Below are 24,836 nucleotides of genomic sequence, written 5' to 3'. Positions count from 1 at the left end.
CAAGGCAGAATGCTGTTTAAGTACAGACAATGGCTAAACTCTTGTCCAGTTTAGCAACAGTGGTAGTTCCTGTGATTTTTACCACAAGTTTTGTAGTACTCACCTTAACACTCCTCTTCACAGATTCCTTGGGCTGTATTAAAAAATACCTTTCCCACCCCACAAACTAGATTTCCAACTCTTATAGCTGCAAATAAAGGATTGGAAGAGACACGAACACGCATCCTAACAGCTCAGCAACTAGGTGAGAAATAAAAAGCAAACTCAGTTAAATTGTGTAAGTAGTATCACCTGATTTGGGGGAGGCTACTTCATGATTTTTTAAATAAATACACCTGGCATACTGGTTACAATGGGCATATGCACTCTACTAATGTCCAGCCCAGTGTCACCTTTCTAGATAGTCCCAAAACAATACTGTAACATAATACAAACGTTCCAGATCATCGTTATGCCTGGGGTATTAAACAGCACTGATGAATAAAAGGCGGAATGAATATTTCAAGGGGTTGCAGGCAGCAAGAGTAATAGACGGGGATGAGAACTGAGCAACTCCTGACCCCAGCGGATCCAAGGCACAAAACACGTTGGCTTTCAAAAGCCACGACCAGCCAGAATTTCCAAGAGCGAGCCAGGATTCCTGGCATTCCTATTTATGAGACCCCCAGGTGAGATATTTCAGCTGCTTGGTCTCCAGAGGACGGGCGTTCAGGGCTTCTGAAATCATCCCTCCCCATCACACGGGGGTGCCCAAACACTGATGCTCCTCGAAGTTTGTTTTTTGTCTTTTCTGTGTCTCGGTTCCTCAGTTGCAACACGGGGAAGTTTCTTCAAAACAGTAATTTTGTAGTTCCCAAGGTTGCTGGGAGGGGCTGATTAATCAGCATTCACCCCGTTCCTTGAAAAGAAAACAAGTGCTGCACACGAAGTCTCCTCTTTGTCATTTCCTGATCTCTGATGCACCCCAAGCCTGATTTAACAAGTCCTGCTTGTTAAAGTGAAAACCAGACAGGAAGAAACTCTTCTTGCTGCAAAGGTGCTTGCCAGAAAACTCAACCGCTAATATCTCTGTGCAGCACAGAAAGCCTCTCCTGAAACCTTTCATGTGTCTCTCTACACGTCAAGCTCCCTTTCTTCTTCCTTTTATCTTCATATTTAGATAATTCTCACTAAAAGCAAGGTGGTCGTTCTTGCAAAATTACCATAACGTCTCTTGATGGACTTTTAAGATCTCTCCTGCTTGTTACACAGTACTTGGGATGTGTTTTGCCAAGAAGCGAGACATTGTTTATTCTTGTATTAGGAAGACAAAGTGTTTCCCACTTAAGGGCTTCGTTCTCTCTCAAAACCCACGGCATAGCAGAAAGCGAGTGGCATAACGGGAGGGAAGAGACTCCTAACGGCAACTGAATTTCAATTTCATTGATTAGCAGTATCGCCTGCGTAAGGAGATTTAATGCCCAGCCCGGTGTAAATTGGATTCCGATTGCTGTTCCTGTGTAAAAGGGGGTCTCACATAAAGGATTAAACGCAGGCCAAGGTTGCACAATGAACCCACTGGCTCATTCACAATCAGCTTTGTGTACTCATTAGAAAAGGGAGCTAATCACCCCAGTTTGTGCTGGTTTCAGAGCTGCCAGCACAAAAGGCTGTGACCTCCCACTGCGAGTCAAAGACAAAATATCCCGCTTTCTCCCATGTACAAAAAAACTCTCATTTTGTGCCTCTAAAATTCAACCTTCTGATGGACCCACAATAAAAATTAGCTATGGTCAGCAAGATTCCGCTACCCTTAAAATTAGAATTATGTTGTTTAATATGGAGGGTGAATTGGGAAAATTAAACATCTGTCCAGTAAGGAGTCTACCAGTGACCTAGTTTTGTCCCAGTGTGTGGCTTGCTTGTAAATGTATTAGGAGCATGTGCGACACCACAAAGCACTGAAATTTCCTAAGCACAGGTAATCAAAAAAGATCTACATTTTAAGCGGCGCACAGCAATGTATTCCTACGCTTGTTGGTACAGCACAGAAATCCAGAGGAGTTAAACCAAAAGTCACCTGTAGCAGAAAGCCAGGAAGCTTTGCTGGCCGGGGAAGCTTTTGGAGCAGAAATACAGGGCTGGCCAGGAGGTGGGTAGCCACAGGGCATGCTCCCCCACCACCCCTTTGGTCCTGCAAACAGCAGTTCAAAACCAAAAAATACTCCGAGCTGGACACCAGCTACAGGCTCAGCCCCTGCCCGCTGTGAATTTACAGGCTCCCGGCAGACGCCTGCCCAGGAGTTCACGGCATCCCACCGATGCAGGATGATGCGCGCCTCCGTGCACCATGTGTCCTTCACCTCTCCACATTTCCCCAGCGAGACGGCATCTGCTCAGCCCCTCAAAAAGCAGGGGGACTGCCACCGCTGGAATCTCGCCCCAGGCAGGCAGGGATGTCTGCTGGACGCTGCCTGCTGGACCCCAGCTTGCAGATGCTCACCACGTCCACGGCTCTCCCTGGACTCTCAGCACACTTTTGGCCACCATATTTCTCTAAGCAGATCTGTATCGCTGCCCCTCCCATTCATCATCTTGAAATAGCTCAGTGCTACTGCCGCGAAATGTAGTATCAGCAATGTGGCTGCGTATTTTTAGCACAACAAACATTTTGTCCTTTCTGAGAAGAGTTAATTGCCCTGTTTCCTTTCCCTCCTCCATTCCTCCCCATCTCCTGGCTGTTTCGCCAGGCAGTCCGGTTCCCCACATGGCCGAGCACGAGTCGACAAAAAGCAGCAAGGGTCTCCCCAGCCAGCTCATGAAAAACGCCACAGACCTTGGCCCAAAGCATCTCCCCGGCCGGGAGAGGAGCCGGTCCAGCAGCCCGCACACCCCCTTTCACCGTGCATCATGTGCCACAGCACAACTGCGATACAGATATTAATAAACAGCATAACAGAGACCCCGCTGACTGCTTTCGATGCTGGAGTGAGCCGAGGAGCGTTACTCCAACACAGACTGCCCCGAACTGGCCCTGGGTTCCGCATGGAGAGATGTCACAGAGACCAGACGCCCATAAACAATAAACTCCATCCACTTTATGGGGATTTCAGGGAAAAGCAAAACATAAGAACACTTTGGGTCAGGAGAGGTTTAAATCTTTTAAATCATCAGACCTGGCATTACGTTAAATTATCATTTGGCTAGAATATAATCCTTGCTTTCCAAATTCTCTTTTACTATAGAAAGCCCCAGGCCAAAGGAAAACATCCAGCATCTATCCGTTCTCATATCAAGAAAACAAAGTTTGAAATCCCAAGCAATCTGAGAAGATAGGACCGATTAACACAACATGCTTTTATTACGCATAACTGCCTTTGCAAAGAACGAAGGGGACGCCATCCCTTGCTCTCTTGCAAAGGGAATGAAGCCGATGCAGACACGCCACACAGCGATACCCACGGCACTTCTGCGAGGAACGACCAGTATCGAGGCACAGACAGATCCGGCACAAAAGCATAATGCAGAAAAATGAATGGTTAATCCACTTAGCCCTGTTTTGAGCCCTCCCCAAGCAAGCGTACAACCACGAGCAGGCACAACCCAGCACGATGCCGTGGCCGCCCTCCCAACTCCCTCCCAGCCCGGGGCAGTGGGACACGTCACTGGTGGCCCAGGGAGAGGAAAGCAGGTCAAGGCAACTGCAAAAATGCAGAGGAAAAGGGCAGAATGGTAATTTTTGTATTAGATATAATACAAATAATTTAATTTTTTTTAACAGGAGATATTTAATGGCCTGAAGGAAATCAGTGGACCTTCAAGAAGGATCACTTCCAAAGGTGGACGGTCCAAAATTGTGCTGAAGGACCACTCCTGTCAATGGGGGAAAATTTCTCTGTCCACGGAGGCCTTTGTCAGGCAAATAGAATCTTCTGTCAGCAGCTGCACACAAAATCTCCGTTGCTGGAGGATAAAATCTGATTGTGCGTACAACTGAGAAGATGTTATCTATTCACTACCTATTGGCGCATAATGCAGTTGGTAAAAACAGTTTAACCTAAAATCTCGTTCTCCTCTCTCTTTTAAATAAATAAAAAAAAAAAAAAAAAAAAAAAAGATGTAGGCCTATGGCACCGACTATAGTCCAGATTTTCCTCTCTGACAATTTGTATATAAATAGAAAGTGTTTTATTAAATGATAACCTGTTGGCAATAAGAAGGCGGAGTACCCTGGATGCTTTTCAGTGAGACCAATTTTAAACAACTTTTTTTTTTTTAGGATAGATGAGAAAAAGCCAAATCCGAATGACACACAGAAGTCACAGAGCGTTAAAATTACCTCCTGAGATTTTAGACTGAATGATTTCCCTACACTTAGTGAAAAAACACGGGGGTTTTTTTGTTGGAGTTGAAACATATGGACCAATTTCCAGTAACTGTGTCATTTAATAATATTCACTGATTTATAGTCCCGCAAAGTCACTGCTTTAGCAGCTTGCTATTTCACTGACGTGATGCCCGCACGGCGTACTGAAGCGCTATTTCACCCAGCATTTATGCAGCTCGACCAGCACCCCGCAACAAGCGCATGAATCTCTCTGCTCCTCCGTCAATATATTCCCAAGATTCTCCCACCAAGATGATAATACTCAATCTGCACTTATTTTCCAGATCATCAACTGGACTTCTGCACGCCTTACAACCTGGTCTTTGGCATTCTCAGCAAGAGCAGCATTAGGTCCAATGATCGTTATCTCCATGACTTCAATTTTCCTCTCAGCCTCTTGCAATCTTAAACCAATGCTTTCCAACTTCTTATCCACTGCAGCATGAATAGCATCTCGCTTTTCTATAATGTCTGCCAACCACTTAGCAAGCCCAGCACTGCTTGATAAGCCAAATCCATGCCTCCTGACGGTACGAAGCCGAAAGCAGTCAAGCCTGACCCACCCAGCCAGAAGGAAGTTTGAAAGTGAAATATCAGGTCCTCAGCCTGTCCAGCCTGACTCATTTTTCCCCAGCTGTTATTATCACCGAAAGCAAACAGTAACTAACATCCCACTCCCGAAATCACACCCACCACCCTCCTAGGAGTTGCCCACCTTTGCAACACATCAGCCAACCTTAAAGATCCACATAAGTCTATCGCAGCTGAGCCAGATAAATAAGCTTTTCGCTTCTAAACATTGGACTGCACGTGACAGGTATTATATCCCAATTCCAGAGGTAATACGGCAAGGCAAATTGAGGGAGGCAACTGTATAATTTGCCATTCAGAGCTACGAGAGGAGAGAGAAGCGCCTGATGCTGCTGAGCGCCCCAGTGCTGCCGTCCTTTCCTTGCGACTCCAGCCAGATTAACTCGAGGTGCAGAGCCCAGCTCTCACACAGGCCAGCAGCTTCCTCTCTCACGGTGAGTTCAGAAAAAAGCTACCTAGGTATAAAAATCGCATGCCATCTCCCTTACAGCAATACGGTCATCGATTTCCCTTTTACAGACTAATTCCCATCCCCCATGTTAGGGTTCAGGAGCAGCGTAGTTCCCACCGCACCTCCGCGTGGATCACCCTCGCTCCCAACAACAAGGCTCATCTCTTCTTACTGATACAAACCTACGCTGCTGTTTGTCAGGGATCTACAAGGACTCAGTTATGGACTAAGGAAAGAAATTCTATAAAATAAAGGTGCTTTGCGGGGGGTGGGGGCGTGGGGGGGTGGCACAGAAGAAGCAGGGAGGCTAGGGAAGACATTATCTCTCTTAAAAACTCAACATATAACAGACTAAAATCTATTTCTTCCAACACCTCAAGAATACAAGCAGTACCGAGCCACACACGCTCTAGAAAACTAACACCTGAAGGACTCAAACAGAATATTTGATGTATCATCTCCTACTCAGCTTTGAATTGCAGCCTCTTTCACTAGGAAACAAAATAGGGGAGAATGAGAAACAAATGGATGGTGGAGGGCCAGGAGAGGTTAGGAAGGTAGCTACCCACAATTTTTCCTTCATGCTTCCCCGCTCAGCCACCAGCACCTCCTCACACGCTCCTGTTCTTCTCCATGTGCCTTGTACCTGCAGAGGCTCGTGTTCGGATTGAAAAGTGAGAAGTCGGAGAGCTGGGGAGAAAGGAACGGGGGAGGACGGTGGTGCTCCATGAGAGCCACTTCTGGAGACGGGAACAAAGACTGCGATGAGTGGAGGACACGAGGATGAGGCGACTTGAGACCGCCGTGAAACGCGGCCTCACACAGCATGCATCGGCAGCAGGCAAGTCCCTGTCATGAGAAAGCAGAATCCAACAGCTTGATTTTTTATTTTTCTTTTTTCTCTTCCTTTAAGAGCTACATAATTGTTCTGACTAACAATAATGGACCTGTTACTGCTTCTACTATCCTCAAAGGGAGCGAAATCAGGTTTGGCATTTGTAATTATGAATGCTAAACCAGAAGTTATCAAGTGGCATGTTAAGAGAATGGAGGGCGTGATCCTGGGCAGTGCCGAGCACCCTGAGCCTCACTCAGCATAACGGTTAAGCACCTATTAATTTTAATTTTTTTTAATATACCTAAATTCATTCTGCCCGCGTCTAAAGGATGCACTCAAGTCAGATGGCCGGACCACAGCAGAGGAGAGAGGTGGCCTGGGGGCATGGAGAAAGCCTTCCCCCGGGTAGAGCTCATCTCAAAGAGCTCCTCTCAAACCGTCGGAGAAGATCAGGCAAGGGGGAGGCTTCGCTGGCCGCAGCTGGAGGCAGTGGATGACCCGTGGTGGGTCTCACCCCACATCCCCCTCGGTGTGGGCTCTGCGTCCAGGTGGGCACGTGGCAGAGAAGGGAATCAGGGTCAGACAGAACCAATTAGGCTCCAAGAGTCCAATCGCGAATCGTACCCTTAAGGACTCCAAAGCATTTGCTGCCGGAGCTAGTGGATGTCTCATCCTATTTACATAATATATGACCTAATTTTGTGTTCACTGAGTATTTAATTACAGCCGATTAAATACAAAAATGACTCAAAATACTCTCAGCACTAATAATTAATGTTTTAATTGTGTTTTTTTTGTGGGGTTGCTTTTTTTCCCCCCACATGCAACCTTTACATATTTTGAGCACATACCAGGAAAAAAAAAAAATAAAAAGGCAAAAATGCAAATGTATTGCTCCTTCTGGAGCCAGCTCTGAAGGGACGAGTGCTTGCTCAACATGGTGGGCTTTTCTTCCTCCACAGAAACAGGAATCCTGTATTTCACACTCCCGCTACCAGAATTAGTAATTCCAGCCCATTTTGTGAACTAGAACCCCTGTCAGTTCACTCACCCAACTCCGTCCCTGCGGGGCAGAGTCTTGTCAAGCCGTGGAGCATCATCTGCTTGCCTCGAGCAGAGCCGAGACACAACTGCGTTGAGAGGAATTCGAGCACAGCTGCTCGGCGGTCGCTCTCCCAGCACAAGACAAAGTGTGTCTGTGAGTAGGATGGAACTATTCATCAGCGTTTGTAAGATACTTAACGGGAACCTCCCTAATAAGTGTGTATTTCCACCCCACGTGGGGCTGCATCGCCAAACCGTTCACGGGCGATCCATTCCTGACCATTTCTCCTGGCAGAGCGGGAATAGCTTTGTAATATTCTCTTTCAGCTCATCAAAAGACTTTGTAAAGGAAAGCCCATTTTTAACCAAGCCAGTTCAAAACGTTTCCAAAACTGGTTCACACTTCAGAGACAGTGACGGTTTAAAAAAAAAAAAAAAAAAGAATAAAAAATTAGCAAAAGGACTAATAACCATACGACTGTTTACACACCTTAAATTGAAAGGGCCTATGTCTTCCTAACATATCAGGAACAAACACGCAAAGATATTGCTACCATAGTGCAACAGAGAAGTATCAGTCTTCCTGCAGCATACCTAACACAAGTACATTCCGCCAGCCGTATTTTCTTCCCTCGAAGTGACTCAGATAATGAGAGCAAGTGGCAAATTAAATCATACCAGAGCTATCTGAAAGCTGCAATCCTTTATAATTAGCGGGTTTTGTTTGTTTAGGGGGAAAAAAAAAAAAATCACATTTATAAAAAGCTTATCTCGAGGATGAGGGCCCATTGGTTTTAGACTGTTTTTTTTAAATTATGTCAGCTTAAAAAAAAAACAAAACAAAAAATCCAAAACAAACAAACCAAAAAACCACCAAACTCTAAAAGGTCTTCTAAGCAGAGGTTTATCATAAATAAAACAAAGCATTAGCCTGTAAACCTGTTTGAGCCAACCAGTGCTCAAAACACGCGCAATGTGTTAATCCCACCCAAAGCGATCCACCATTTGTCTTCACCTTAAACCAAACAACTGGAAGAAATTAACTATTATTTCAGGAATAACAGTTTTACTAAAATGATAATCTCCTCCTCCCAATTCTTCTGCTGAAAACATAATTGCACGATTATATGGACATAAATGAGTAATCAGACACCAAAAAAGCAGAAAGTTGTAGGAAGGTCTTTTAGCTTTTGAGATCAATAAAAATTATTATGCTCAACATTTCTCTCTCTAGATATTTATACCATGCTCATCACCTCGGTATCCAAGTTCAATACAAGGAAAGCAAAAACTTGTTCACACGCAGCATATTTAATCTTCAAATGCTTGACAAGCACCAGCCAATATTCAGAATTCCCTCGTGACTTCTCTGAAGGAGCAACTTCAGCGCTCGGGTTAAGAGGCTGCACGGAGCGGGATTTAGTGCCTAGAAGGGGCTTGGGCAGACTTCACTCAAGGGTCCTGAGCCAAGAAGCCCACATGTGTAGTAGCCCCCTAAATCTGCAGGTACCTTGGCTCGTGGCCACTTTCCCCACATCGCTGAGCCCGAAGCTTCCCCCCACATCTCTCCCTTCCCTCCGCATCTCTCCAGCTCCGCCATTCACCCCTCTGGATAAAACAAAATTGTCCCCTTGGTCCCCTCCTGCCGGGGCATCTTCTCCAGCTTTGGAAGGTGCTCCAGGCTCCCAGTCCCAAGTGATCAGAGACCAACAGGATTTCACATTCCCATTCCGCTCTGTTGGTTTTACTGCTCTTTTTTTCCGTTTAAAATTATTATTAATATTTTAAATAATTTTTTAAATAATCACCTTGTCCAGTGTTAAACTGTTCTACACGCTCCGTATTTAACTCAGATTTTGGGGCTCTATTTGGGTATCCAAGCACTTAGAAATACGATGCTCCAGCAGAAAATTCTTTTTATTAAATTTAATCCCAAGTGACCTCTGACATCAGAACCAGGGTGACTCATCAAGCAACCACCAGTGAGCGTCTCTGGGCAACACTCAGTACGATCATGGGAAATAAAGATCAGAAGCAATCTCAGGATTTCTGTTTCGTGGAAACCTGGCCCAGCGCGCAAGAGCCACGCTGATCCTTGGGAGGGACGGCGAGGTGTTGACTATGGTACCTTTTGCTCAAACATAGAAAAACCAGTGGTGAGAGAAGAACTTCCTCCCAGGTGCGGTTGTGACGGACAGAGAGTCCATGTCAGCCATGACATACGGATCTGCTTCTGCCATCAGTCGGCGAGGTACGAGGCAGGTCCTGCTGACCTGGAGGCCTGGCAGGCTTCAGTGCAGAAGAAAGATCAACATTGCCTATAAATACCCTTTAACGCATCGTTCTTATTGCTTCTAATTCCTCAGATTAGATTTGGTTTCATTTTAAAATGGAAATTAGATCTTCATCAACCTTGAATGCTCATTCTCCGTTGACCAGTTATACATATTATCTATTTATTCTTGCTGGGCTTTAGCGAGGATTGCTTGAATACCTCTTGGAAATGAACAGCACTTTGTAATTACTAGTCTTGATTAATAAACACAGCGTCAACCAGTATCTAATTTGACTTCTAACTACAGAGACCCTAAATAATCTTACATTTTGTAAAAGTCCAGAACATGGAGGGGGAGAGAGGGGAGTCTGGAAAAATTACTCTAAGGACTTGCTTTATTTTTTTTATTTACTGTGTAGTATCATTCAATTTCTTAATCAGCCATTTTCTGTGAAGGTTTTATTAATTTTAATAGCAAATACACAATGCAACTCCATATATTCCTGTGTTCTAGCCACTAATTAACTACCGTTGAACACATAACTTCTGTCTGGAGCTTGAACACGTTTTCTTCTCACTAGAACAGCTATGAAGCTTCCCAGCCTCTTTTGTTTACAAGGTCCGCAAACATTTCCAGGAAAGGAGGAATACATGCGATATTATCTGAATCATTGCACCCACAAGCTAATCTATAAAGGACAATTCAGAAGAGAGCGGTTAATAAGTAAGGAGGAATTTCTAATCTCCTGACAGTGGTCTGACGGCTGCGCATCCCCGTTTCCTTCTCTCCAGACCAGGGTTCTCCATGCAGGAGGATATAGAGAAAGGCAGGGGAGGAAAAGAAAAAATGAAGCTTCCTTTGTCTTCAACAGATTTTGTAGCTTCTGTTTAGTATTTTAATGAAATATTTACTCTTCTTGTATTTTACGCTTTAATTATTCATTACTGAAATCAGTTTAAAGAGCTGCTATACTCTGAAATGCAGTTCTGAAAATGATACCTTGGAGCTCCCCATTTATTGTAGTTTAGTGACTTTCATCTCAAGTCTGCTCTGCTTGCAAGTCATGAAGGCCCCGTCCTCTGTGTGAGGACTTGGCAAACTCAGCCGAGACACCAACGTGCAAGACGAGCTTTTCATTGTCCTGATGCCACTTCCACCAGCGCGGCAGCAAGGACTGCCTATGAATCGCATGCTGAAGTGGCGGCAGACGCATATGCTGGTTCATTGCGTCCCAGCACGATGGTGAAAGGCCATCGCTACAGCTTGACCGCGTGGATAGAGCACGCTTAGGTAGTGCAGAAGGGCTTTGGTGTCAGCTAGGGTCCACCACACAAGAAAAAGAGACCATCAATATCCAAAAAACTTTAAAGAGAAAAGATGAAAGAAGGGGACAAAGAAAACCAAGCTGGATTCATGGCAGTCGGCGATGGAGCTAGAAGCAGGACCTCCTCCACCCACAGCCAACCTTCTCCTTCAGGGTCACCCTCTCCATGGAGTCGCTGCACGTAAGGTCTCCAGCACGTCAAGTACCTGAGATGCGGCTACCAGGTGTTTTGCAAATAAAGCCTCATTCCCTTCCACATGCAGAAAAGAGCAGCAAAATACAGCTACGGTAAATGAAATTTTAAGTTCATCTTGCGTGTTTTCACGGCAAGAAGTGTCCATGGACAACACAAAAACCTGTTGCATTGGCAGGGTCTAACAACAAAATTCTTGCCTAAAAGTTCCATTTGTCTTTGCAAGGAAAACAAGGGCTCTCATCACCTCACCTTCGCTAACACGGGGCAGCTTTCAAAAGCAAAGTCCCAACAAATGTTGCAGGTTTTTGACAAATTACCATTGTCAGACAAGCCTGAGGATCCCTAACATCTGCCAACACGTCTGAAAACATGTTCCTCGGTCTTCCTTAGAAGCGCAGAGCTCGTGGCAGTGATGACCATGAGTCCCAGCTACTGGTGCTGTGCAGGTGCAAAACAGGGAGATGATTTCAAATAGCTCACAGTCCAACTTTATATCACTGTGAAAGAGAGAGGGGAACAGAAACAAGCAGACTACACTGGTCAATATGACAGTCTTTTGTCACCAGCTTAACTGTTGTCAAGTTTGGGCATTTCTTTTTTTTTCGCCTCTTCAGCATCATGGTGAAGGATATCATTAAGAAAGACACTGCAGTATCTGCGCAGATATGGAGAGAGTCTCCCCAGGAGAGAAAGCAAGATGTCTATTTGAGTATTTAGGAAAGAAGCAATGGAAGCTGACAGTGGAAGCTCAAGGAGGGCTCTTGTTAGAAAGACAACTGGGCAAGATGAGAATTGTCCACAAAAGTGGAGGTGAGTGAGTTGTGCCTCACGTAAGGGAAAAGGGGAGCCAAGATGGTTGGTGCTGTATGTTCACGTGCAGCACATCACCCAGTCCAAGCGAGGAGCACGGTTGTGTTCTCCTGGAGAAGTCCACCTGATGGTTCCCTGCAGTAAGCAAACGGGCAGGATCTCAGAGGGGACGCGCAACCTCCCAGGTTGTCTGCAGGCTCCTTTCTGTGCCGCTTTGTTAAGTAAACTAGGATTTATTAGCAGCTGGAAAGAGGGGAAGTGGAGCGGATGGAGGCCAAAGCAGGCATCCCGGGATTGGGAGATAAGGGCAATAAAAGGCTCTGAAAGGTTACTTATGCAGAGCATTGAGGAGGACTCCAACTGGGATTCCATACAAAGCCCATGTATTTGTTTCTGTGAACTCCTGCCTCCAAGAAGAAAAGGAGGAAGGAGAGAGAGGGAGCGGGGTGTGGTTACAAAAGACAGAGCAAAAGGTAAAAAAAAAGAAAAGAATTCCTAGGCCCCTCAAAAAGCATTGTTTAGTTTAACTAATATTTTCTCCTGCTGTACATGTATCTATCTAAATACCTAAATAATCATTTGCTGAAAAATACGGTGCTATTATTTCTTGAACATTAGATACAATGTAAAATTGGACCCTGAGAGTAATTACGAGGTTCAGGATAATGCTACTATTATTTCTTGTGCTCAGTTTCTGTAAATAGTGTCTAATGCATCTCAGAAGCTCACTATTAATCACAAAAAAATAATGTGTCTCTACCTAATTCATAAACTGTGAATACTAAATACTTTCAGACTGGGTTTTTGTTTGTTGTTTCTTTTAAGAACTCAAATTTTCCAAAACATCTAGAGGGCTCCTAAGGAATAGCATACAACAAATATTTTGCATTTTCAACATTAAAATTCTGTAAGAGGCTCTAAAGCTAACACCAAACACTTATGCAACTTGAATTTCAACCATCTTAACATCCTTAATCTTCATCATGTTTAGTACATTACATTTCTGTGACAACAAATCAATCAAAGGCATCATACCTTCCGTAAAGCTGCCAATTTAGTGTCATTTTGCCCTCTCTCAACAATGATTTATTTGCTACAGAAACTTCCTTGTTTATTTTATGTATGTATATATTTTACATATATATAAAAATACACCAGAACAGATAGGGTAATACGAAAAGCAAAGCGGCCAACACAATATTGCATTACTCAGGATTGGCAAGAAGAAATCCATGGCTTCCATGGATCCACAGCCTCTAGTCAACAAATCATCGAGGACACCCCAACGGCTCAGTGTCCAACCAGGGAAAGCAAAGAATTGGCTCTAAAAGGGCTAGGAAGCTCTGGAAAGAGGCCATCAAAGACCCAACAGCAGTAATAAGCTCTTCTGAATGAACAGAGAAGAGCAGTTAACAGTTCTGGCAGAGGAAAAGCAGGAGACAATTTTGAAATACAGTCTGCTAGTTATGCTCCGTGAGGATAGCACTACTGAAAATAAAACCGTGGAGTACATAACTATTTGTCCATGACCTGACATAAATGTCATAAAAGATAAAGGAAGAGTGGAAAGGGATCAACATTAAAAACTAACAGAAGCAACAGCATAAAGCTACTCAAGGAAATGCCAGTTCCCAAATCACAGCAAATCTCCCCCAAACAGGAAAGCGGCCATCAAGGGATGCCCACCAAGAGCAAATGTCTCCAGGGGAATACTGCCCAGCAGAAAGGTAGATCCTTCTGTCAAGTTCTCCTCTTCTCAAAAGCACAGGGGTTTTCAAAACAAGATTGATCTCCTTAATGGGAACAACAGCACAGACTAATTCCATTATTTTCAATGGAGCTGAATTTGAAAGGTCTATTCACGTGTAATGGTACCTTCTGGGGAAAAGGCAGCAAGAAATCAATTTTACAAACCACGGTGATTGAGGCCATTTAAAAAACAACAAAAACAATCAAACCTTTCACAACAATTCAAAGAACTACCCTCTAAAGCATCTGATAGCCACTAGAGCAGACCAGCACATCTGGCACCCGTTTCCCACCCCTGTACCCGCAGATACTCCATCAGCAGCTCCTGCCTACAAGGTTTCCCCGTACTCCTGGAGGTCCATTTTGCTCTAGACAACTTCAGGGCAAGGAATGCTTTCCCAGGACCCACTCTGGCTAAGTGGCCCGAGTTAACGGTGCAGGGCCATCATCCCTACAGGGGAAGGGGCAGGGATGGGGAGAAGAAAAGGCTGACATAATGCCTGGCAGCAAGTTATGCCAACACTGACTGGTAGCTGATATAAAGATATATCCAGCCTACAAGCCTCCCCCTCAAAGTAAAAGCAAAACCATCCCACACCAAGGCAGCATTGCTATCAACCATCTTTAAGAAGAACCCAGGCATTTCAAATCTGAGGCTCCGAATGACTTTCTGAGCGCGGAAGGGAGGTGTAAGGAAGGAAAGCTTCCTCCTGCAGGTAAAGGGTGCAGCTACTCTTAAGCTCATTAGCAGAAATCTGCACTGAAAGATAATAAAATTCTGAACTCAAACGCATGGTTAGGGAGGGCACACAGCAACCTCTCAGCTCTTAAAATTTCTTTTTAAAGGCTATTCATAAATTTTACCCAAACTTTCAGGTTACCTGGCAGTATCCCTGCCAAGCTGTGAAGCAGTGCTGCTAGATTTGGGTGGGTTACTGAGTGACCTTTTCACATCACGTTAGTGGCTATAATTTGCTGAACTAACATTTCCTCCTGCTGCTTTTGAATGTATCAAATTACTTTTGAGCTACTGCTCAAGTCTTAAAAGCTTGTTACAAGCCACCCTAGAGTCGGCTTCAATTTAGCGTGCAGGGCACAACGCCCTGTGAGCCTTCGAGATGAAAAGTTCTGCCTAAGTTTTACATTTTACTTCACTAGCACCAAGAAATTAAAATTAAGTGGTCCAAGGTCCTAGCAGGTCCTAAAAGGACCGCAGGTACCTCCCGTCTCATTTCTAGAAGTTACACCAAATACCTCTTCTTCGGAAATTGTTGTAGCTCTATTTCATCTCTCTATGAGACTCCAGTAAAACAATTGTACTCTGACACTGCACAATTTGAAACAAAAAACTTTGCACAAAAGCTATAAAGTATGTACTTTCTCGGCAATAAAATGTATCAGAGTCCAGATTTAAATATTTTCCTCGCTTCCGATCATGTTTTGGGGGTTCTTGCAAACATCACAAAGAAACAGCAATTCCTCCACCCCAAAAGTCAACCAAACAAGACACCATGGCTGGGCCACTGTGCCTTGCCCTGCCTGTCCAGCACCAAGCCTGGAAGGAATTGTTATTAGCCGTCTGTGCAAGGATCGGCAAGTAACATCCTAGAGTTGGACACCAACGAGGGGAAGGAGGACAAAGAGAAGCTATTAATCTTCTAATAAAGCAATACATAAATATTTATAAATTCATACTTACCCCCCACATACAACCTCTCTCTCCGTAGCTCAGGAAGCACCTTACGGAAGCAGACTTGTCATCCATTCAAAGGTGTTAAGACAACGCCGCTCCGACTTCCGAGGTCCTGGATCACCACGCTGGCAGGTGACATGTCCCCGCAGTTATTCCTCCTTCCTCTTATTCTAATGAATCTTGTTTACTCCGGTCCTGTGCACCTCCAGACAAAAATGGCCCTTTCAGCTACTGCACATCTTATTTGTCCTTGCTCCTGCAATAAGCACTCACATCAATGAGTGTTTAAAACAGTGCAAAATTCAAAAGAAACTCCCCTAGGTGGTCTATGCATACAAATAAGTATATATTTTGCTTTTTTCATAAAAAGACACCCTGCAGGTTTCAAGCTTCTCTCACTGCAAGAGATATTCTCAGGCAACAATGCCGGTTTGGTGTAAGCTGATCCGTACGGCTGGGTCCTGCCTTTGTTTTTGGCAGCCCCCTTTCAAGGTGACTAAATTAAAGTGAAAGCATAGTTCCAGGCAGCCCAACAAGGGGGCAAGGCTGTTTTGCAAAATCTAAAAGGCTAAATAAGATGAAGCAGACCTTCAAGCTAAAGAATTAGCTCAACACCCCCCTCCCCCCCCCAATAAACCAACAACATCCGTGCTGCTCCGAGAATGTCCCTGGTAATATCAGAACTGGGAAGATGACACCAGCCAGGAGAAACCAACACCAAACCTCCTCAATGGGAGTCATTCAAAACCCCTCACGTTTAACGGTCAAGGGTATGGGGTAGAGTTTAAGAAGCTGCTTCCCAGACTCGGTGACTGTAAGGAAAGCACCTCGGTGAACCTGATTTATATGAACACAACAGGTTCAGATGATGTCAAGCAACACAACGGGTCAGCCCAAAACACACGGCTCACCACTGACCCCAGCACTTCCAAAAACGGTATGCACAGCGCATATAAACAGGCAAATGAAAAACATCTCTACATTCCTTTTAAGTGTATGAGCCTGAAATTGCTAAGAAACAATATTTGCTGTCTGCACCTGTGTGAAATTGAGATTGCGGCTCTAAGTGCTCTCAACACTATGCATGCTATGGCACCAATACACTAATCACTGAAGGGTGTTCAACAGTCCTGTTAAAATGCAAAGGCAAAGAGCAAATTTCCTAATGTAACATGGCTCCAAAGATTATCTGAAGCATCCTCCCTTCTCAACAAAACAAGGGCTCATCAATACGGGGACCTATACGCACCCTAAGCTAAGATTTCAGGAAATTAGCCCATGCCCTGTGTAATGTGTGGATGCACGCTATTCTAGAGGTGCTAAAGCGTATTTTCAGTTTTTTCATATGGTAAATCACCTCAGACAGAGGCGTTCTTCACATACATCAAGACTGTCCTTGACACTCTAGCTCACTGCACGTGAGCCTTTCAGTTGTCTAAAAACCACACCCTTAAAATGATGCGGCAAGAGAAAGACTCCAGGTAGCCTTGGTAAGCCATTGCTGGGTCTTCACACCACTCTAATCCCAGCAGGAGATGTGGGAAGCAACACCTCCAGCTATGGTATCTCCTGCCGAAACAGACTCCTCGTGGTGGAGATGCCTCAGCAGCTATCGGCTCGATCCCCTCTTCATCCCAGCCTTCACACACACCAGTTGCCCTCCTCACCTGCAAGACCTTCTTCCAGCCTTGAAGAAGCTGGAGAGTAAAACCACATGCATGACCACTTCCACAGCCCAGAAGTAGGTAAATCAGGCCACGCGACCAGAGCATTAGTTAGAGAGCCGAGCACCGACAAAGGCAGAAGAGGAACTATCTGGGTCAGGGTACGCTAACAAAGCCCGGCAAAGCTTCAGAGCCAGCGGCAGGACCACAGGGAGAGGCCCACGGAGGTAAGTTGCCGACTCTGCAACGAGAACGCCTTAACAGACTCAAGGCCAGACTGCTGCTAACTAAAATAGCTGCTGCATGAAAGGCACAGCCAGCTCTGCATATTCAAGATCAGAGCGGAGATAAATGATGAGATTCTCTGTGCTATGCACAAAAGCCAAAAATCACCAGTGCATTTACAGTTCAATATTCTCCTAATCCCATCTTTATTTCTAGTGCATAAATAAAACTCATTACAAATGATTTTCCTCAGAAACCTACTAGCAACCCAAAATAATTCATGAATGTGCTGTTTGCATTTATACATCCTTGACACCCACAGTAAACATCAAAACAAGGAATTCAGTCAGTCACATTGGTTGTAATACATAATTTCTCTTTTCTCTGTGGATTCTGTCACAGCTACACCCAGCAAACTCCTGCAGCAGCATCTTTTATGTTATCAGGTACTACATATACACAGGCACACACGGCTGCTTTATGGGGACTCTCCTCAGTGTCCACCTTGCTTTTGGCATTTTGTGACAACACACATACACATATTTGTACCAAAAAAACTAAAAAACAAACACAGCAAATGTTTTCTTTCTTAGTCTTGACCAAACACAAAGCTACCTGCTTTCTTTGTTCCAGTATCGCACGGTGCCTCCTCTCCTCGCTCTACACTACGCCATTTGCCCACCAGCTGCAGTAAATGGTGCAGCTCCGGTGCAGGTGCGTGCCCCGAGGATGGTGGTGGAGGTGCTGCTGGTGGAGGTGTCAAAGGGCACCGCAGCCTCTCCCATGCTGCCAGACCCGCAGCATCTCCCGCCCCAGGCAGGGCTGGTACAGACTGCGACCGTCCCATCCACCTCCTGGGTGACCCCCTCCCTGCACCCAGGGGGCAAAGCTGATACAGCAGGACTTGCTTTGCGTTCAGCATTTCCTTCCTTGAGGGCTTAAACCAGATAGAGACTATAACATTCAATTTAGAGATAGAATTCCCCTTTTTTAAGAAATTATTATTACCAGAAGACCATGCATGCACACACACCCCCCCCAGGAACACATCACCACACCGGCCAAGCAGAGAAGGAAAGGCCCAGCCAGCTGCGCACCTTGCACACAAACCCAAGCGAAGCGCGGCCAGGAGTCTCTGCTTGGAGCACGGGCCGTCACTGGGAAGCACGGAAACCAGCCTCAGCATCCCTCCTCCCGTCTGATGCCAACCAGACACAGCGGATGTCTGTAACCTCCGAAGCATTTTTAGTCACAATATATCTTCAGCACAGAACACAATGCAAGTATTAAGCAGCAAAGCCGTGGCAGGTGACAGCTGATCTGACAGGGGAGATGCTGGGGAGGAGGAAAGGATGCAGAGTGGCACCAGAGAAGCCCCCCACACCTCCCTCCCCTCGGGGCTGCACCAAAGGTGAGACCGTGGTTGGCGAGACGATGGTCAGAGAGGAGAAGCTGGCTCAAGTCAAGGTGCCAATCCATAGTGGGACCAACACGGGGAGCTTCCAGCACTGCCATGTTTGGCCCGTTCATGAAGGCCACCAGCATAACAGCGAGAAACACCCACACAGCCCCCAGCAGCTCTCACGGGCACCCAAATGTGGAGAAACCAGACCTCCTGCTTCCCCGACGCTTGACAACATCCAAGTTAGCAAGATCTGATCTGGCCACTTTAGAGAGCGCAACCACCGCAGCCCGAGCCCACCCCAACTCCCTTTCTGAGGGCTTTGTGTACTGCAAAAACCAGACACAAAGAAGAACTCTCATTACCTGCTCTGCACTGAATTAGACATACACAGTCCTCCTGATTGCACACACAAGGTAAAATTAAGCATCATCAATTTCCTTCAAAAGAAAATGTGCGTGTCAACCTTACTCCACCAACCAGTAGGACTTTCCTGCTTGGTTCTTGAATGCCGGTTATTTTATACAAAAGTCAATGTTTGGACTGAGCAGTACAGCAATTTACAAAAAGAAAAAAAAAGAAAAAAGAAAAAAAGAGAGAATATTACATTTAACACATTTGGAAATACAATTAGTCAAATACAACTTCACAAATAAGTAGTCCCTCTGCCCCCAAAATAAAAAAAGAAAAACTAGAGTGCATATTTAGGAAACCAAGAATGAAGCTTGGAAATCTGCCACTAATGGAAAAGAACGGATACGGCTTATGAAATAACCCCGCCGTTTCTGTGTATAATCATTATTTCCAGTTTGGCCTCCCTAAACTAAATCGGTTTTAATCTTCCCTGCTAAACTGGCACAACGTTGACTTCAGCTTTTTGGTGTCCATTTGTTCTACCACATGACATCACGAGATGCCTGCCAATAACGGAGAGATGCCTAAAAGCCTTGAAATTCTTGGCTTTGGGACTCCAGGTTTTCTGAGAACTGTTAATTTACTTTGGCTTAAATCCTAGATTTTGGCTCCACTTGAGAAAAGTATTTCTCACACAGTAATTAAACTTGTAGTGGACAACACCGAAGCAATAGGAGACGAGCTTCAAAACGAGTATGTTGTCTAGTCACGTCTTTCTGAGATTTCTGTTCTTGCAGGCACGCGAAGAAAGCGGTGAAGGAGCTGCACACCAGTAGTGCAGTTTAAGTTCTAATTAGACAATTAAGGAAGAAGAAATGGCGTTTGTTAGACAAAACTTTATATGTTATTACAAAATTGGAGAAAGCCTGGCTGTCAATTAAAGAACGGCTCAAACTCAGCGCACGTAAAATTCAGAACAAGCCATTCAACTTCACAGCAGCAGCAGAATTACCTTTGCCAAAGCAACGCTTCACCGGGTCTTAGCGGCATCCTTTTGGTGGTGCAAAGCAGGAGAAGTCTCACCTCTCCCACCCGCACGGGGACAAGCCTTCGAAATACGATAAAACCGGGGGACAACGCAAATAGAGAGTCTGGACCCTCAAAACCATCGAGGATACGAGCCCTTGGCCCGCTCCTTCCCCAGACCTTGATGGGAATTTGGCAGCATTTCCCTGCACTGCTCGGGGAGCAGGAGAACAGAAATGGCACAAGACTGCAAGTTCAAATACATTACAAAATAGTCTGCAAAAATAGCTGGGCCTTGTAAGAAATATACTTCTCCATGGAAACCACCAGACGCTCTGAATTCTGGCAGACTAGAGAAAACGGGTTTGTATTATTAAAGGAAATGTCTGTGTATTTGGGCTTTTATAATTCTAACCTTCAGAAAGAGAGCGGCAATTGCTGGTGTCCAGAACAGGTCAGCTGAACTCCTGACATCCTTCCCTCTTCCGCCTCTCCTCATCCAGCGCCACCACCATTCCCGGGGGACAGAGGGATGGGCGGGGGGGGGTGGGCTTTGCAGGTCTCTGCAGTGCTTTTAATTACAGATACAGAATGGAAAAAAGCAAGGGGAAAAAAAAAAAAGATACCCTGGGGTTTTAAAACACCTGTCCATACAAATAAGACTCCTCCACATATTTAGATGTGGAATGAGGCAGAGCAATGCTCGTGTAATACATTAACAAATGTGACGTATATATTTCAACATCTGTGTATTCCAAACCTCTCACACTCAAACAAGTGCCCGATAAGCCATTACTATTCTCTTCCTCACCCAAAACAGTTTCCACTTTGGATGCCAGGTGGGGACTATAGATTAATTAACTCCCAACTGGCATTGATGGGATAATTATACTCGTCTGGCTCTGCATTTCACTATTTCCAGCTGAACTGCCACACCAGAAAGTAAATCCCAATCATGAACCTCCACTTCACTGCCGTATCCCAACAAGGTGCTGACCTCTTACCTGCGGAGGCCGGGATACACAATTCAGAAGAAGTTAATAGAATATTTTTAAAGAAATAAAAGTGCTGCAGCCTCAAAACATGAAAAGGACGGGCTACAAAGGAGCACTCATATAGAGAGCAATTATATTTTTGATATCTAATGGTTCTGCCTCAGGAAGCAAGAGCTGGCTAGCATCAAACTGTATAAAAGAAAGGATTATGGGCTCACGAAAAAAAAGAATGCCATTTTGATTTAAAACCCAGCAAAGCATAGTGCAGATTTGTTATTTTAACTCACGGTGCTTAATTCCTATAACGAGCCAGAATGCCATTAAGGATGAAAAATACTTGAAATACTTATGGTACAAGAAATTAAAAGTAACCTCACTTTTCATCAATGGCTGTTCACCGAATAGGCCATTCTTTGCTTCTCGAAACCGTCTTGCACTTGCACAATACATCTCAGCTACACCAGATTTCAGTAGAAAAAAAACAAAAGAAGTGTAAATGTGTTCCTGAGAACCTCAACAGCATTTTCTAGTTTATGGTAATTCCCAGCCAAAGAGGTCCAAACCCTCCTCCTGACTTCCCGCCCGGCAGCACAACCAGGTCCCGCCTGCCTCTCCGTGGTTCTGTACAGTGCCGTGTACGCTGGTGAACAGGTACCGCAGTCAAGTCTTTAAAATAAATTCTCAGCATTGAATCCCATCCTAGCAATCACCATCATGGGTGAAATACAGACTTTGCTCAAAAAGAAAACGATTTAGTTCTTCCTCAATTCAAGAAACTAAAGGATAATCCCCAATTATTCAGAATACTTCTGTAGTCTAGTATCTCAATTTGTCATTTTACTTCTATAGTAGGGGTTTTGGTGGTTTTGTTGTCTTTGGTTTTTTTGAAGTGACTTGTGTCCAAAAGGATTTAGAAATTATGTAAAACCGACTCCCTATTTTAAAGAAGGGCTACGTTCAGTGTGCCCAGTTCAAAAGCAGCAATATGATGAACTTAAAATACATATATATGTTCTTTCTGCATTAGTCTATTGAAAAGTTAAAAAAAAAAAAAAACAAACCCAAACAACAGTTCTAACAAGCAGACATGGAAGTGGTCTCTACAGCATCACCACAGCAACGTGTCATCGGTCAAACGTGAGAAACACAGAAATCAGGCCAACACAACCGGAGAACTAAATCTAGGCCAAAACATCATGTTTTGGGGCTGGGGAGCAGCGGCACAGGGTGGCTGCAGGTGTTTGGGGAACGGCAGCTACCGCCAGCCCCAGGGGGTGCCTGCAGGGGTTCATCCCACCATCACCTGCATGGTGGCCCCCCCAGCTTCCTCCTTGGGATGCTCCCAGCGGCGAGGGCCACGCGAAAGGCTTTTGGAGACAGCGCGGGAGGGACCGTCTCTGCGCTCTCGGGGAGCAATTCCTGCCGGGCAAAGCACAGCGCAGGGCATCACCCTGCACCGCGCACAAAGCACGGCGGGGCTGTGGAAAAGTGTAAGGAAAAAAGGGACAACTAAAGTCCTAGCAAAAAAATTGTAAGGAATTTTTCATATCCTACATTTGACCCAAATGGCCCTGCCAAGCTTTTGTGCTGTCACGACCACTTTTGGCGGTTTTTTTCCCCTCATTCCTCATGGTCAGGTGTGAATGTCCTCCAGGAACAGAAGGAAAAACCTAAGTTACCCTGGCAGGGCGCTGGGAACCCAGCAGTGTGGAATCACTCACCTCTTAAAGAGGCTGTAGCAGTTAATGGTTACAGTGGTTAAAAATGAAAATCAGAATTATATTGTTTTAAATTGGTGGCATTTTTTTTTCCTAATCTGAACGAGTCACTGTCTACGCAGTTTCCTAGGGCCCCCAACCCCTGATAATATTCCTGAGAGGTGAAAGAGCTTTTGATGTCTGAGTGGGTTTATGGTTGTTTAGATAAGCGTAGTCTAAAGAATAACACAGCTTTCTTCCCCTCCTCGCCTCCCATTCACATAAATGCTTTTTTCTTCTTTTTCAGCTGCAGCTCCTGAGCCACAAGACACAGACTGAGATGACTGCCCTCCCACTCAGAGACAGGCCAAAGATTGGCCTTTTCAAGCTTTTTAACACAAACAATTCTAACATCAAATCATCAGACTTCAGGCACTCATACTTGTCCGAAGTTACCAAAGTGGAGACTTTCTCCAAGGCGTCTCTTTCACTCACCTCACACAACCGCAAAGCGGTGTGGGATTTGACTCCCAGAGACGACCACCCCGGCTCCTCCACTGGTGGAGAGCAGCCTGCTCTTCCCAAGAGCAAAGCCCTGATGAGGTGTAGGTTTTGGAGGCTCTATTTAGCATACTTGAAGTCTTTCTCAGTCAACAGAGACCTGAGCAGACACATTGTGATGGTGAGCTCCCTCCCCACCGCCAGCCTGAACTTAACGTCCCATACCCCTGCCCAAGCGAGAACGACCCGTGGTGGTCATAATGGGTGCTTCTCGTCGTGATGGCTGCATCCAGCTCAAAAGTGCTTTCAGGGAGACAGATAACAACACAGTAGCCCAACAACAATGTGCCCACCTAACCACAATACTGGTACTGTGGTCAATATACAAATACAACTATAAGTCAATCAATCATCTTACCCCCATGAATAGTGAACAGCCCAAGCACCTTTTGAGCTCTCCTGAACGGCAGCGGGCTGCACACCAGGATCTCCTCTTGACTAGGGAGGTCTCTCGAGATTACTCCTCGAGGCTGAGAGATTCCTTGCTGCAACACATCCTCACTAAGTGGTTCATAGCATGCTAAATTTTGAAATCTTAGCCAAGTGATATAAAGTATTGATTACACATACATAATCTGTTAGACATAAACCACTGACCAAGTCTGGGACTAGGACTGGGTCCAACCGCACCCAGACTCCTCTCTCAGAAGGACTTTGGAAAGCCAAGGGGTCCTTTCCGAAACCTTGACTCAACAGGAGGGTCTCCCTGGCAGTTCCATCTGACCCTGTCCTCTATGCAGTAAATAACCAAGTGTACCTTGCCATCATATCTTATTAAAACACTGTTACATTTACTATCAAACTTTGTTAAACTGTTGTTTTGTACCAATAAAAATATTGCTGCTTCTCTCTTATGAGTGAAGTGCACCACTCCTTCCACAACACAGGCAAAGCCTGCTAGCAAAGGGTACGCGTGTCCTGCACAACAGCAAGGCCATGGAAAGATACTTGCCTTGGGTTCAAGGCTATACAAGGATGGCTGGAGAGCCAGCGCAGCTTGGCTGTCTCCATCCTGGGCTGTATGTAGCCCAGATATAATAAACAGAATTTCTTTGATACTACATATGTTCACGAAGAGCTGAGCAGAACTGGCACCCCAGCCACCTCACAGCTGGGGGCTCAATTTAAGCAGTTTTGGTTATTTAGACACTAGCTAGTGGTAAAGCCCAGGAGATCAGCCATGCCCCTTTGTGTCTGCAGCCCCAGGACCACAGAAAGGGCCACGGGCCGCAAACAAAGCAAACAGAGGCCAGCAGAGCCCACCACAGCCCCCTGTGGTACCCACGAGCTTGGCTGTCGTTAGTGGGCCCCTAAACACATGGTTGAAAGTCAGGTGGCCTCTGCGCATAACAAAATCGATGATCCCTGCCTTGCAGCACACAGGCGTGAGGGAGCGTGATAAATGCCAACTGCCAAAGACTTCACCACTCAACAAGTTGGTGACATTATCTCGATGTGTTATCCAGCTTCTTCACCTAAAGGAGCAAGCTCTACACTGCAAAATTTCGTCCAGCTTTTCAACAACAGATCAGGAAAACAAAACAAAACAAAACACAAAAGCAAAACCTTTCTTC

The 24,836-nt window shown here is 45.2% G+C and overlaps 1 protein-coding gene across 2 annotated transcripts in view; it reads right to left on the bottom strand.

Moving 5' to 3' along the window:
- NEXMIF (neurite extension and migration factor) overlaps positions 1-24,836 on the bottom strand; it is a 168,926-nt gene that overhangs the window by 102,458 nt on the left and 41,632 nt on the right. Inside the window, exon 1 of one of the 2 annotated variants that reach the window (XM_054215006.1) lies at positions 15,345-15,660. The exons of the other annotated variant lie outside the window; for it this stretch is intronic. The gene's annotated coding sequence lies outside the window, so the exon portion shown is untranslated. Of the gene's footprint in view, positions 1-15,344; positions 15,661-24,836 lie in introns of those variants that run through there. 2 annotated transcript variants of the gene reach the window in all.

The sequence above is a fragment of the Rissa tridactyla genome, chromosome 9 (genome assembly GCF_028500815.1).
Source record: "Rissa tridactyla isolate bRisTri1 chromosome 9, bRisTri1.patW.cur.20221130, whole genome shotgun sequence".
NCBI lineage: Eukaryota > Metazoa > Chordata > Aves > Charadriiformes > Laridae > Rissa > Rissa tridactyla.
This window is presented reverse-complemented; position numbering and strand designations above follow the sequence as displayed.